This window comes from Rattus norvegicus, chromosome 9 (genome assembly GCF_021556685.1).
Source record: "Rattus norvegicus strain SHRSP/BbbUtx chromosome 9, alternate assembly SHRSP_T2T, whole genome shotgun sequence".
NCBI classification, from domain to species: domain Eukaryota; kingdom Metazoa; phylum Chordata; class Mammalia; order Rodentia; family Muridae; genus Rattus; species Rattus norvegicus.
The window spans coordinates 93,519,693-93,535,179 of record NC_141542.1 but is presented as its reverse complement, the minus strand read 5'-3'; the positions used below and the strand labels follow the sequence as shown (position 1 = coordinate 93,535,179).

The window sequence follows — 15,487 nt, the reverse complement described above, 5'->3', positions numbered from 1 at the left end:
GTGTGTGTGTGTGTGTATTCTCCAGTGTGCATATGAGTGCATTGGTCTACCGAGGCCAAAAGAATAAGGAATCCCGAGAGCTGAAGGGACAGGCAGTTGCAAACTCTCCCAAGTGATGTTCTTTTAACTACTAAGACATCCCTCAAACTCCTACCCACCCTCCCACAATCTTTTTTTTAAAGACAGGGTCCCACTAAGTCATTCCAGTTAGCTTGGAACTAAATATGGCCTTTCTGCTCACAGAGATCCAGCTGCCTCTGCCTCTAGAGTACTGGGATTAGAGGTGTTCACCACATGCCAACTCCACCCTCTTTTACAAACACCAGTTTCTGTGATATTCCTTGGAGAGAGTCAAAGATAAAGAAGGTGTATTTCCTGACTTCAAGCTAGTCAGAGTCTCTGGAAAGAGGCGGTATGCATACCACAAGTGAAATCCTAATTGCAGGGTAGTGGTAAGCGGAGGTCGACTCTACCTGGGCTGAGCAGAACATTGTGAAAGCAGATCTTGACGGTTAGCTAACATTGGCATCATCAAGTTGGCACTGGTGAGCATCACTGTGCCCTCTGACCTTGTGTTCCTATTTTCTATGGGTAAGTCTCCATTTTTCCCAGTCCTTAGAGGGTCCAGTGGTTTCCATAACCATTCGTACTTTGTATTGCACACACGGAAAGTACCAAGCACACAAGTATTTGTTCTTTGTTTCCTGACCCTTGGTTGGTTGTTCTGAATGAAGGAACTGACTGAGCACTTTAGGCTACACTTACGAGATGGCCAGAAGAGGAAAGAGTCAGCATGGATCTACCTTTCAAATTCAGAGTCTAACCTTTTATTACCCAAAGTGAATACAAATGGATCACATTTTAAAAATCTACCACTCATTCAAATGTTGACCCAATTCCCTTTCTGCTCTTTGGCCTTGCCTGGCTAAAGTGGGGTTGACAAGGGAGAATTTGGAAGTACCTTTGAGGTCTGATATCTCCGTTAGTGTGCAAAAAAGAGAAGTTTGAGTGAGTGCCTCTTGAAATCTGCCACGGGGTGCTCTTTACCATTGAGTTTTCAGCTGGAAAATTCCAAAGATCGTGAACTATGATGATAAATGAAGGGAAATGGTTCAAAGGGGGGAAATGCTCTTGTTTCATTTCGTTTGCCTCAGTAGGCATCCTGCTTTGTAAGATGCGGCCATTCCCCTAGCAACCATTTTGGAATCCGGTCCACTGCTTGATGATCATTTTGAACACATGACAGAAACCATGACCGTCATTCAGCCGTATGTTTAATATGCTAGAGTTTTTGGTGCTTAGGATGTTTAGATGAGAAGAAGCAGTAGTGTTAGCCCAGGAAGGATTTACGAGATATGGTGTGTCAGGGCCCAGCCCAGGCCTCTTGAATTAGAAGCTGGAGCTCAACAAACTCTCCTGACGATTTGTATGCACATTACATATTGACAGACACTGCCCTGGCATACAGGGAAAATAATCAAGAGAAAGACCACATCCTGCAGAAATTGAGGACTAGCATTGAGAAAACACAGTACCACAGACGATTAAGAATCCAGGGGGTGTTTTGCTTTTTTTTTCTTCATCTGTTGTTTGGGCATGGAACTTGAACATGATGATTTGATCAACAACCATTCCCAGGAGGAAAGGAAGCACGGTGTCTCTCACTCCACTGAGTTCTTTACAGTTCTGCGTCGCTGCCATTGATAGGCCTGACTGAGGCCTGCAGTTTGTCTCCAAGACACAGACAATGAAGAATAGCTTGCTACTAACACAAACAAGAAAGCGAGGCTTCATAATTCAGCTGCCATCTGGCCATTTATCATTTTTTTTTAGACTCAGCCCTGTAGAGTCCCCGAGAGCCTGGGAATCTCCCACCTGGCCCAATCTAGACATTCAGAAGAGTGGGCTGAGATCAAAGACACTGATAGGAACAGCCAGGGCAGTGGTGAGTCCTTGGGGGCAGTGATTTCGGAGAGCTCCCTCTGCTTACTATTAAGAGTTTTTATAACCTGTCAATGCTTCCTTTTAAACTTTGGCTCCCAGTCCAATTCCATGCCAGACTCGTAATCATTTCTGACCCCGAGAGTTCTCTCACACTTTGAGCAGTGGAGTTGACTTGTGAGCCCGGCAAGTTTTAATTGAGGGAGATCAACTGACTCAAAGATGTGAGAACCAAATAAGAAGCTTGCCCACTGCCTGTGATTCTGGAACCTTCACTCCAGAGAAAGAAAACTCGATGGTTAGGTCCATAGGAAGATACCCAGGGAACCCAGCCAACAATCCAGATGTGAGGGTAACATTTATTAAAGTCAGGGTCTTCGAAAGTGAGTTGAGTCTTTTATCTTCCAGCAGCACTCATGATAGCAGTGAGCACAGCCATGTGTCTTTGTGTGTGACTGGACAAGATGTTACTGCCAGGCTCATGTTTCCAGAGTGGTCGTGATCATTCACATGGCTTGGACTTCAAAGGGGCCCCAAAGAGGCTCTCCTGAGAAAAATCTCAATGAGCCAAAGCAGCGGTAGAGGTGAACCACAAGGAATGAGTGTACCTGTATAGAGGTGGTATGTAAATTAGCCCCCTTTCCGTAGTGTCCAGTAAACTAAGTGTGAAAACACTTACAAGGCCTGGATTCTAGCATTGCGGGCTAGGGCCTGCAGCTGCTGGCACCTCCTTCCTCTGAACGTTGTTCTGTTATTATTAAAACGACAGATTTTAAATCATCAGCACATAGACCACATAGGAAACTGTTAATATAAGAAAATGATCTGAGGGCTTATGATGAGCCAAGCTTTTCATGTGGAGATCAAGTCAAGGAATGCTGGAGTCAATACAGGTAAGTGGGCTGTTTTCCCTTCAAAGATCTCAGCCTTGTTGTGTATTCCTGGTCAGTGTTTTATGACTGAAGGCTAAGACCTCCCAGATCATCAGGACACTCTCTGATCAAATCATGTGATTGTTAACCCTCGGGAAGATCACTAAGAGGTGACCAAGAAGATATTTTCTGATCCTCTAATTCTGGAGAAGGACAAAGTTTCTCCTTCATTTCTGTCTCGACTGGACTGTCCAGCTAGTGAGGGAGCCCTTTATGGTTTGGGCCGCTGCACAGGTAGCCTTGTTGTATTTAGGTGGAAGCTCTTAGCTCGAATGCTGAGTATGCTGCCAAGTCAACCGATTCTGTAGAAGACAGGTGTGTTTGTTTGGTTTGCTAGGATTCAAGAGGAAGCATCATGCTTGGAAAATTTACACAGTGTTTTAAAATAATTGATCTGCTTGACAGGAAACGAACTTCCTCTCCAACCATTGTGAGAGAGTCATTATAAAATGCTTCTAGGGGCCAGCATCTAAAACGTTCACTTTTGTACCCAATTTCTCTAAATGAATGTTACTGCCATTAAATCACATACTGCCATTAAATGGCATTACTTTACTGGAAAAAAAAAAAGCTAAACGAAGAAAATTGTATGCTCATAGTATCTGCACCAAAAACCATGTAATTGACATTGTAATTGCTTGTTTTACAGTTTATTTTATTTTTGTTTAATGTTTGTGCCTGTGTGAGATGTGTATGTGTGTGTGTGTGTGTGTGTGTGTGTGTGTGTGTGTGTATGTGTGCGGACACATGTACAACCATGTGGAAGTGTCATGCTCCTTCATTCTCTGCCACATTACACAGGATCTCTCACTAGAATTTTCATCATTTCAAATGCCAGCAGTCTTCCTGTTTCTGCACCCCTGTGTGAGTGTGTGCATGCACATGTATGCATGCGTGTGCACACACTCACACACAAACACACACATACTAACACACACATACACACACTCACACATACACACACAAACACACACACTCACACATACACACACACAAACACACACACTAACACACACATACACACACACAAACACACACACTAACACACACATACACACACACACTCACACATACTCACACACATACACACAAACACACACACACTAACACACACATACACACACACTCGCACTCACACACACACACAAACACACACACTCACACATACACACACACAAACACACACACTCACACATACACACACACAAACACACACACTAACACACACATACACACACACACTCACACATACTCACACACATACACACAAACACACACACACTAACACACACATACACACACACTCACACTCACACATACACACACACACACACACACACACACACACACACACGTCTGAAGTTGCATAGCTGGCTTTTTATATGTGAGCCTGGGACCAAACCCCAGTCTTCCCACTTGGGCTGCCAGCCTTATTGCTCCCTGAAGCATCTCTCCAGCTTTAGGCTTTAGTTCCCCCTGGCTAGCAGATACTGTAGTGTGGAGACATTTCCACTTGCACTTCATTTCCCTCAAGCGCTAAGTTTGGGGCATGTTTTCTTTATCTCCTCTTCAAAAGTATCAGTCAAATTCTCTTTGTTGGAAACCACACCATCCAGTTCATATCTACTTTGGGAAAAGCCGTTAAATTATTTATCTTCAAGATGAACTGCGTCCTGGCCTTCATAAGGGCAGTCCCTGAAATTGTTCTAATTTGAGTCTCCGTTCCTGGCCGGGGCTTATAATAGCTGGAAGAATGCGTGCTGACAAGCAGAGACAAAAAGGCCACGCGGAAGGTCACTTTTAAGCAGAAATGTGATTTATATGCTATAAAGCACTCTATTATTATTAGATAGAGATGGGAATTCAGGGAAAGAATATGGGATATGAAAAGTCTCTTATTTCAGAACGTTCGGGCAGATTTGAAGGGGAAATTGTGCTATGAACTTCCATCTCACCAAGAAGGAGAGTGCACAGGCCAGCAGGCCGACCAAATTAGCGGCGGATATCCAAACTGAAATAATTTTCATTATGTTTCAGATTAAGCTAGTGAAGATGCTTGATTTTGTATGGTCTGAGAAGCATAGCATTTATACACAAAACTCGTTTCCCTAAATTACTTCAATTGTTGACTTTGAGACGTAAAAACTTTCAATCACGGTGTCCTGATCAGCAAGACTGCTGCAGTTGCAGAGGTCAAAATATTGTGGGTTTTAAGCTGTTTTATTTTTCTGGTTTTCGGTGAGTGTAGGGCAGCAGGAGGGCCCTGGGGGCCAGGTACACAGTAGAGATTTTTAACTGTGATTTAGGGTCAGTGTCAGAATATGATAGATTCTTTTTTTTTGAAAGTCAAAACCAGCTTTAGACTTATATAGTGAGCACTAAAGTACAAAAGAGTGTGGATAACTCAAGATGACACCACAGGCTAAAATATGAGTCCCGCTTCTTCAGAAACTTAAAGGTGCTAGTGAAGTTGGCACAGACAAGAGGGGTTTGTTGCCTAAAGCAGTATCCAAGTTTCTGGGTTCATCCATCTGCAACTCCTTGTCTGTGGTTCACATTGGTCATGAATTACACTCCGTTTCCTCAGCTTAATCCTTTTCATTTATTTATACTCTGTGGAGAGACATAAAAGACTTCTTAGGGAAATCCAACTGTTTTTGATCAGCCTTGTCATGTGCAAATAATGGGGCTTTGTCAAGGCCAGGGTTTTCTCGAAATTTATACCTTCTAATAATAATTAAAAGAAAAGAAAGGGAAAATCAGAAACAAATAAGAAATATATTGAATTCAATTCGAAGCATGTTGTGGTTTTAAATCAATGGCCATAAAGCGTTTTCCATTTTTTAAAAATATGTCCATGCGTGGCGGTGTAACCCAAATCTCTGTTTGTTGAATTTGGAATTTTTCAAATAACAAATCCATGACTTCAATTTGTTTAGCCCAAGGAAGAAAGATAGCATTTAGTTCTCAGCGAGGCATTATATTAGCAATCGGACGAGTAACAATGTGGAATTGCTGGCCAGGGGATCAACTCTTGCTTGATAAAAGCTCAAGTAAAGGCTGGAAAAAGGTCCTCAGCAAGAGGTTTTTAATGGTTTGATGGAAGTCAGATTTGTGTGAATGAAGGTTGCTCTGGCTGTTCATGAACCGTATGTATCTGGGTTTTGATTTTCTAAATACTCTTGCAGTGTTTGACCAATTCATATCCAAAGAAAAAAATTAAAACACCATTAACAATTAGATTATTAATAGATAGAAGTTACTAATACAAATAATTTATGCTATCTGAAGATTCAACAGAAATTCTCAAGCTTATTTCTAGTGATTCATTTAAAGAGTTTAATTAGCTGTAAAATTCTGTTGAAATACATTGTCTATTCTTATTTTTCTATTTTCCCAGCAGTGTGGAGTTGCAACCTCCTATACCACTAGTTTTCTAGTCTGATACTATAATAGAATGTTCTAGATAATTTCTAATAGTCTTGGTGCTTGCCTTTGCCTATTGCCAGATAAAACCTGATGTCTGGGACTATTATTATGAGCACTTCTGTTTTAGTGGTTCCTTGTGTAATTAGAAAGAGAGCTTAGGATTCCTCCACCCTGATACAAGGACACAGACAGACAGAAACAGATATACAGACACACACACGCACACACACACACACACACACACACACACACACACACACACTCTTCTATGAAGTTGGATACAAATGAATTTTTATAAAATATTATTAAGGGTTAAATAGCCTTATGCTATCCTTATAGGGACATCAGTGGGTAAAGGACTTGTCCTCTGAGCTTGATGACTTGACTCAGACTCCCAAAACCCATGCAAAATACATATACAGAAGCATAGACCTCTCTAATTCTAGTGTATGCCTATCAGAAGGTCATAGGAAGACAATGGAATGCTGAAGTTCTTGGATCAGTTACCTTGGCCTATGTGTCAGTGAACTTGAGATATTCTGCCTCAAACAAGACAAAAGGCATCCCTATTCTCTCTCTCTCTCTCTCTCTCTCTCTCTCTCTCTCTCTCTCTCTCTCTCATACACACACAAACACACACACAGAGAAAGAGAGAGAAAGAGGGGGAGGGAGGAGGAAAGAAAAGAAAAGAAAAGAAAAGGAAAGAAAGGAAAAGGAAAGAAAAGAAAGGAAAAGAAAAGAAAAAGTCCACATTTCAGGGGAATACAAAGTCTTGCATTTAAACCTAAACTGATACTTTATGCTTAAAATTTTGAGTCTGAGACTGGATGATAATGTTTACTTTGAATAGTATGTATTAATGTATATGTAAGTACATGAGCTCAACTGCCATGTTTCATACATGTAGAAATCTGTTCTAGTCACTGATACATTTCTGTGAAGAGATACTATGACCAAAGCAACTCTTATAAAAGAAAGCATCAAATTAAGGGTTTGCTTACCATTTCAGAGGATAGGTTCATTAGTCTATTATCATAGTAATGGGAGTGTGGTGGGACACAGGCAGGCAGGCACGGTGCTAGAGCAATATCTGAGAGTTTTACATCCTAATTCACAGGCAGGGCTCAGGGAAGGACTGGGTCTAGTGTGATCATTTGAAATCTCAAAGCCCACTCCCAGTGAAATACCTCCCCTTATAAGACTCACCTAACAGATGAGGATGCTTATAGCCAACCATCAGACTGAGCAGGGGACCCCAATGGAGAAGTTAGAGAAAGGACTGAAGGAGCTGAAGGGGTTTGCAACCTCATAGGAAGAACAACAATATCAAGAACCAGACCCCCGCTTCCCCTAGAGCTCCCAAAGAGTACACATGGAAGGACCCATGGCTCCAGCTGCATATGTAGCAGAGGATGACATTGTCTGGCATCAATAGGAAAAGTCCTTGGTCCTAGGAAAGCTATTTCCTCAGTGTAGGGGAATGCCAGGGTATTGATGTGGGAGTGGGTGTGTGGAAGGGGGAGCATCCTCATAGAAGCTGGGGAACAGGGGGGATGGAAGGGAAATACTTTTGAGACATCTAGTACATCACATGAAAAGCTAGGTCATCTATCAAGGTTGCCCCGCATATTCAGTGAATTGCAAGCTACACAATGTCTAGATCTTATGTCTAGATCATCCTTCCTTGTCAAGAAAACAGAAGAGAAAGATTGTCACAATTAGGACTGTCTTCTAAAAGACAGAAGACTAAGAGAAATCCATCCACAGTTGTTACCAGGACCACCTGGTGCTTCTTAGCTTACATGTTCTATGTTGTGCTATCCATGCCAGACACCTTGAAGAAAGATCCTATCAACAGAAAAACCTAGGATGTGGCATTCTTTCCAGTCTTTACCCACTTTTATTTCCCTTCCCTATCCCATTTTAACCTGTCAGTGGTGGATAAGTGGATATTCCCATCTCTTGAAGTCTTCTTGATGTTCCCTTACCAATATATAATAGCACACTTATAGTTAACTGCTAAATATTATTGCCAATGGCAAGGCTATTTGTTAATGGTGCAGCAATAACGTACCACAATTGGAGTTGCTTGAATAATAGAAATTTACTTTTCATAGAGTAAAGGTAAATAGCAACAGGTTAGCTGCTGCTAAGAGAGGAGAGAAGATTCTATCAGGTCCTTTCTCTTGGGCTGACGGATGATCACCTTTATAGAGGCCTTTATAAAAACTCTAGTTAGCGTGGATCAGGGTCTACCCCAGTGACCTCATTTTAGCTTATCTCTATTAAATTTTAATCTCCAATATGGTCATGTCCTGAGTCAATGGAAAATAAATATGAAATTGGGGGTCCACACAACTCATCCAATAATAGAAACTAAAAATATGATAGACCAAGAAGAAGAACATGCTTGATGTGTAAAGAGAAATGAATTTACTTTATAAAAATGTCATTCAACAGACATTTTAAAAATAATTCTATGTAAAAAACCTCTTCTATTAAAATAACCAAAGTATATAAAATAAAGTTAGAACTTAAAAAATATCCTTGATAGAAACATACTCAGAAATATTAATGTTTACTCATAGATTTCTTTAAAAAAATCTACTTTTTATAGAATGGAGTCTGGCGAGGAGAGAGCTGAGAGTCTGAGTGGAGAGAGAACACTTGAAGAAAACAAGACAATTGCAAATACAGATTTGTTGCTGTTTTAAACCAAAACAAAAAAAAAATCAAGGACTTGTTCTTGGAGTATATTTTCGGGCTCCTCCCAGGTACAGCTGATAGGAGTGAATTTACTTCTTATCACTCATTACAGCTTGTTTTTGTTATTTAATTAAATATTTAAAGTATTCTTTGTATGCCTCTAAGGAAAAATTGGTTTTTGCCATGTGCAGCTTGTCCTTGTGATTGTATGCAGCTTGAACTTATGAGAACTTTACTCATGTAACCTTTCATAACCCTCAGAGTATAAATTGTCTGGGGCTCTGAATAAAGTTGGGTTTTGCATAAGACTTTTATGTGTCTCATTTATCAGTTCTGTTCCCCGAGGTCCCACTACCTCCAAAGAGGTGACAACCTACTTTTAAGTGTTTAGTGAAAACATGAAACTAGGGTTTGGCACCATCACAAATGGGTTTTAAATAGTGATCTGTCAAAAAAGATCTTTAAAAATATTACCTGTAATCGTTTCAAATGAATCTTACACAGAATCTTTAGTTTTCATTTCACCCATGTACACAGCTCTGGATATAGGGAACTGACAGCTGGTCAACAGCTACCGTGTGAAAACCTGTCACACACAGAAGACATGGCTGAAGACGATGACAATCTCTCCAACCTGTCTATCTGAAATGTGTGAGTTTATGCCAGTTTAGCCAGGAGGTCTCATGGAGAAGAGGAATTGAGACACAATTGAATGAGTCGCTAGTCCTAAAATTTGTTTTCTAAGATACATTTTAAATTGTGTTAAACCTTTTACAATTATGGAGCACTCTTCTTTATGTGGTATGCTACCTCAGGGGAACCAGCTCTAAACATTCCTCACAAGTGGCTCCCGCTCCTTTTCCTCGATTCTTAACAATACAACTGTGATGTTCTAGCTCCTTCCCCTCACATACGTGAACTTGTTTGTCTCCACAGCCTGCGCACATGGCTTAGTCCCCATTGATTTTGAGAGGAGAACTTCAAATTCGTTTATATTTGCTATGTCTTTTTCCTATTTTGAGTAGGTTGGATGATATCTCAATGGCCTCCAGTAGAGACAGACTCTAAACAGGATTTGATAGCCAGTGTTTCTTCTGTTTGTTTGGGAGGAAAGTCAAGAAGTAGTTTGAGACCTGGAGACTTACCATCTCCTTTCCAATACCCTAGTTACTCTCTTTCAGAAAAGATTATCGTGAAAAATCAATCTTTAATTGGGCCTGAGTAGCATACAAATGCCTTGAGAGGAGAGAATCTCCAAGCAGACAAAGTTGTCACCTGGCAATTTAGAAATTAGGAACTGAACAGGCTCAATAATCAAATAGATCTGCAAACCTCTCAGTGAACCCTAGCCTCCTCTTAGATGCATTTTCAGAAAACCTGGCCTGAGTTTGGAGAAATTCAAAGCAATTTCATGGCTGCAGATGGAAACCAGGCCTAGCTCAGCAGTTCGAATGAACCTGAAACTCAGGGGCCATCTCCAGGGGTCTGAACCCAACCAAACCAAAACAGAGTAATGACTGCCAGGGAACAATGGAAATCCCCTGTGCATTGGCTTGGAAGAAACTGAGAACAGGTTTGTTTTCTATTATTCAACAGTGATAAGTGAGGAAACTTAAATCTCCAAGATGGTTTGACTGGGAGATCTGTGTTATTCAGAGGCATGAGGAACAGACTCTAGGGCATTGCCACACCTCACATCTCTGGCTACATAGCAAATGTCTTGGAAAGTCATGAAGGATATTTAAACTATTGCAATTACATTAAGACATGGGCAATTTAGTATGAGATGGTTCTTCTGATATGATTACAGGAACAGGGCTATAGGATTGGGTAGTGATAAGGTTTCTATAGCTTTCATCTCAGAAAGAATAGAATCAAAACGAAATTACTCTGGTCATAGTCCTTGACAACTGGATTTGAACTCCATCTCAAGTGTTCTGGTTGACCACCAGGTTCCACATGATATCAGGCCAATGTCTCACATGCTTGATGGAGCTGGTCAGCCTTACTTTCAAAACACCTGCAATGTAGCAGCAATTGGCAAAGAATTTTTTGACTTCTGAAAGGTGATTTGGCTTCTTCTCAAGGTCTTGAATAAACAGTGATGACAGAGAGGGGAGCTCCCCACTTTCTTCCTTCTCTTCCTTGCCCTTTCTCTATGACGTCTTCTCTTTAGCATTGCAGAAACTTAGCTTTTCAAGGACTTTGTATAAATGGACTAACTTTGAGTTCCTCAATAAAGCCAACTAATCTTTATAGTCCGTCTTTATTAATTTTTGACAATTCCATGCAATGTATTTTGAACATATTCACCCACCGTCCATCCCTTCCCACCCAACTTTGAGACTGTTTCTTTAGTTTTTATTTTTCTTCCTCTTTACCCATTTTGTCTAATTTGATTGTTTAGCTAATTTTTAGATTGGGTTCTTCTATAGTGTTTGGTCAGAAGTCAATTAGCATTTTATCTTGATTTGGTTAATCCCATTTTTCAAAAATTATTAAAGATCAGGGCAAGCAAGGTGGTTTAGTGGGTTAAAATACCTGCTGACCAAACTTGATGACCTGAGTCCAATGCCTAGAACCTAGAGTGGAAAGAATTAATTCTTCAAACTTGTCTTCTGGCCACAGCACACAAGCTCTCTGCATCTACATAATGTGTACTCGCTTGCCCTAGCACATATCCATATATCACCTGTCTATCTGTCTGTCTGTCTGTCTGTCTATCTATCTATCTACCTATCTATCTGTCAATCATCTATTCATCTCTCTGTATGCCTGCCTTCCTGTCTGTCGGTCTATCTATCTGGCTATCATCTATCTCTTTATCATCTCTCTCTATTTCTCTATATCTTCCTCTCATCTATCATCTTTCTATATATCCTCTATGTGCTTCTCTCTGTTTGTCTAGCTATCATCTCTTTCATCTACTTATCATTATTTTTATCCATCTCCATCTCTCACAATATTAATAAAGCAAAACTTTAAAATGCAAATCATGAAAGTACCTCTGAGGCTTGTAGAAGTAACGACCAATCTGCACTATAAACTAGAAATTCTGATTTCTTACCTAGTCCTTGAAGTATTTCTGCAAGCTAAACAGGGAAAATCCCATTCCTACTGTGCACTTGAGACTGCCTTGTTATTGAGTTGTCCTATGATAGTTACCATTGCTGGAGTCATTACAGTTGCTGTTATTTGTCTTCTCATGATAATCACAACTATGAACACTCAGTTGCTGCCATGGGAGAAGAAAGAGAAGCAGGAAAAACTCTCTTGTCTTGATTTTCTTGTCTTCATCCTTGGCCTCACTCTTAGAAGCATCATTTCCAGCCCAGCCCCTGAGTATTTGTGTGCTTTTTCATTTACTTTTTACTAACTCTTCTATTCTCTGGATAGCCTCTAATTCATATACATTGATTTTTTTTTTCTTTAGAGAAAGTAACTATCTTATGACCTATTACCTAAGTAAGTCATTTATCATATCTACACGGTCGTATGTACTTTTCATGAGGGATCTCAAACCTTGCTGCCTATTAGAATCATTCTGGGAAATTAAGGCCAAAACAAAACAGCCCCAAACCTTGGATTTTGAATAAGGGAATCAGAATTTCTGAGGCTGGGACCCTGGCATTACTTTCCATAGTTTTCCTCACTTTCCCTCTTCAACTCTTCATGATACTGCATTCTGCATTCTGATGATTAACCCTATGTAGACAGGGTTAAAAACAAAAACCAAAACCTCACTGCTTTACATCAATCAGCAAGTCTGCATCACCATCTTTTACCTATGCCTTCAAAGTAATGTCTGACACATCTTTGAGAGGCTGCCTCACAGAGGGGCATCTTCCTACAGCTGCCTATCTTCAGTAATATGCAAAAGTTTAAGCCTCTATAGGTCCAACGGTCCATCAGCCTCACTCCAGCACCAGCAAGCTTCAACCCTCTGAATGGCTGGTGATCCCTGAATCCTGGTTAGTGAGGCTTCCCCCTTAGAATTGTGGTTTTGTTGTCAGGTAGAGTAAATTACTAGCCTTTTTTTTCAATTACATAAATTGTTAAAAGAAATATGTATAAGACAATTATTTACTAAGCCTTTATTCATACTTGTAATCAGCAGGACAGTAAGAAATGCAACGGAATAAACACTCTTCCTATTCTTACGCTTGAAATGTAGAGGTTGTCAGGGTCCTAATCCCATTCTAAAACGATCTTCAAGTTAGAAATCAGAAAGACAATTTTTCTATAAGAATTAGATTTTAACAACAATTATCAGGAATCCCCATACCACCACGACCAACTTCCCAAATCCCAAGAAACATCATTGTATAAATATACTCTAGCCGCCCAAACCATAATCCTCCCTTCTGATATAAAATCTGACTCAGTTTGAATTCCCTGAAAAGAGACCCTTAAGGGATATTTACATTCAACCCAAAGTAGACAGAATAGTAGAAACTAATTGGGCAGGCAAAGACAATAACAAAAAACCCACAGCATGTCATTAAAATAGTCACAACACTGAGCAAAAGTCAGTGTCTAGACATACTGTATTGAATCACTGTCTCTTGGAGCAGTTCACTGTGGGAGAAGACAAGAGATTAATCCGGTCAACGTCTTAGCACCAGTAGGTCTCATCTTTCAGTGTTCACACTATTATTGTTAGTTTTGTAAATTTTCAGGTTATACTTCCTGGGATTGTCCAGACAGGTGATACAAAGGCTAAACCCCACACCCTCCTTGGCCATCCTTTTTCTCTTGGGCTCAGAAATAGTGAAACAATCCAGAACTTCCAAAGGTCAAAATAGATAACGGAGCTCACAAGCCTTTTGCCCTATCAGGTGTAACAAGAACACATCATTGCTTGACTTTCATCAATGAAGCTGGTGGGGAAAAAGGAAGGCAGTATAGCGGTTAGGGCCAGCCTTGTCCTTGAGCAAGCAGCTCAGAGTTCAGGGTCCAGCTAAGCAAATGTAAGGAGGGCACTGTTTATCCTGAGACACTACGTTTGCATCACAGATGGAGATTAAAAATTTTTGATTACCATCTAGCAAACCTAAGCTGTGGGTGAACCTTATTTTACTATCACAGAACTCCTGCCTTGGGGTAAAGTGTAATATAAGTAGTCTGAACTCTACAATCCCATTTCCTTCTGGAGTTACACCTTGCTTCCCTGTGGGCACTGAGTTCACAAAGAAGATCAGAGGACCAGAGGTTGATCAGCCCTTGAAACCCTAAACATTATCTGACATTTCTTATCCCTTCTTAGTCCCCATTACTAACTGTTTGGCCTCTCCACGTACCCCAGAAACACCAAGTTTTCTAGTACAGAGTTTCTTGAACTTTGTATTGAAAAGTTTCTCCCCTCTGGGTCTTTCATTTTAGCCCCAACAACTGTGCTAATCCTTCTCATGATTGTACTTTGATGTGAGAAAAAAACAGAGAATTTATTCAAAATGTAGTTTACCAATGCCATCTCCATTGGTCAAACAAGAGAGCCAACAATCTGATAAATGTATACAAGTGTGGGTGTGGCTTTTCTGAAATGTCATTCTTTCTGAAGAAGGAAATGAATATAGATTTGGAATTGTAATGAGGAGGTTATCTAGCCCCTGAAAGACACAGATATCAGAATTCCTCTGATGCACTTTATGATAATCTTGGGGAAGCTGATTATTATTATTTTAAGTATTGAATTTTGAAGGTTCACATTTCCAGGAATGCAGAGATCCCTGTTTGAGATAAAGGAAGAAAGGGCAGCTATAACGTGAGCAGAAACCTTTACTTTCTCCGTTCTCCTTATGTGAGATCAAAACTAGAGTGAGTAGCATAGTCTTTGCTGTGGTGAACAGGAACACACAAGCTGTCCAAAGACACAGCTTACTATCACCATAAAAGCAGGGACAGCAGTAGGTGTCAAGGATAGTAGGAATTCCTTCATTTTTTCTCCTTGGTTTACCTCTCTGCTTAGATATTTGTTGATTCTCTTTGGAGAATCTTACTCATCTTAATATAAGTTATTTGCATCATTAATATCAATAAGAAAAACAGTATGGTATAAGTCATATCCTCAGGGTGTCCAGCATTTGGACACAACAAAATGGCATTATTGTCTACAAATTTCATGTTTAATTACACACTACATAATTGACTTACAATATAATCAAATTCCAAGAACAAAATTCAGAAAGGTCCAGCACTGTTCTATGAAAATGTCCTATTTTGTGTCAGACTATCGCCATAGCGATTGTGTGTTACGGGGGCTTCATGTGAACACTCACTCCTGCAAGTGATAAAATAAGTATACACTTAAGGATATAATTTTTCTTCTTAAAAATAACCTGTGCATTTCTTCTGCTGCTCTGGGGACTTCTGATGCCCCTTTTGGCATGAAAGCTTCTTCCCAACCAATGTCTACAAATTCTTCATACTTCATCTGCTGCATGCTCAAACGCATGCAATCTGGCCACATTGAAAATTAA

The 15,487-nt window shown here is 40.2% G+C and overlaps 1 long non-coding RNA gene across 3 annotated transcripts in view; it reads left to right on the top strand.

Moving 5' to 3' along the window:
- The window catches only part of LOC108351966 (uncharacterized), a 113,477-nt gene extending 104,161 nt beyond the window's left edge, over positions 1-9,316 (top strand). For all 3 annotated transcript variants that reach the window (XR_015629190.1, XR_015629192.1, XR_015629191.1), the window contains one exon: positions 8,920-9,316. This is a non-coding gene — a long non-coding RNA (uncharacterized LOC108351966). The remainder of the gene's footprint in view (positions 1-8,919) is intronic.
- Positions 9,317-15,487: the final 6,171 nt, after the last annotated feature.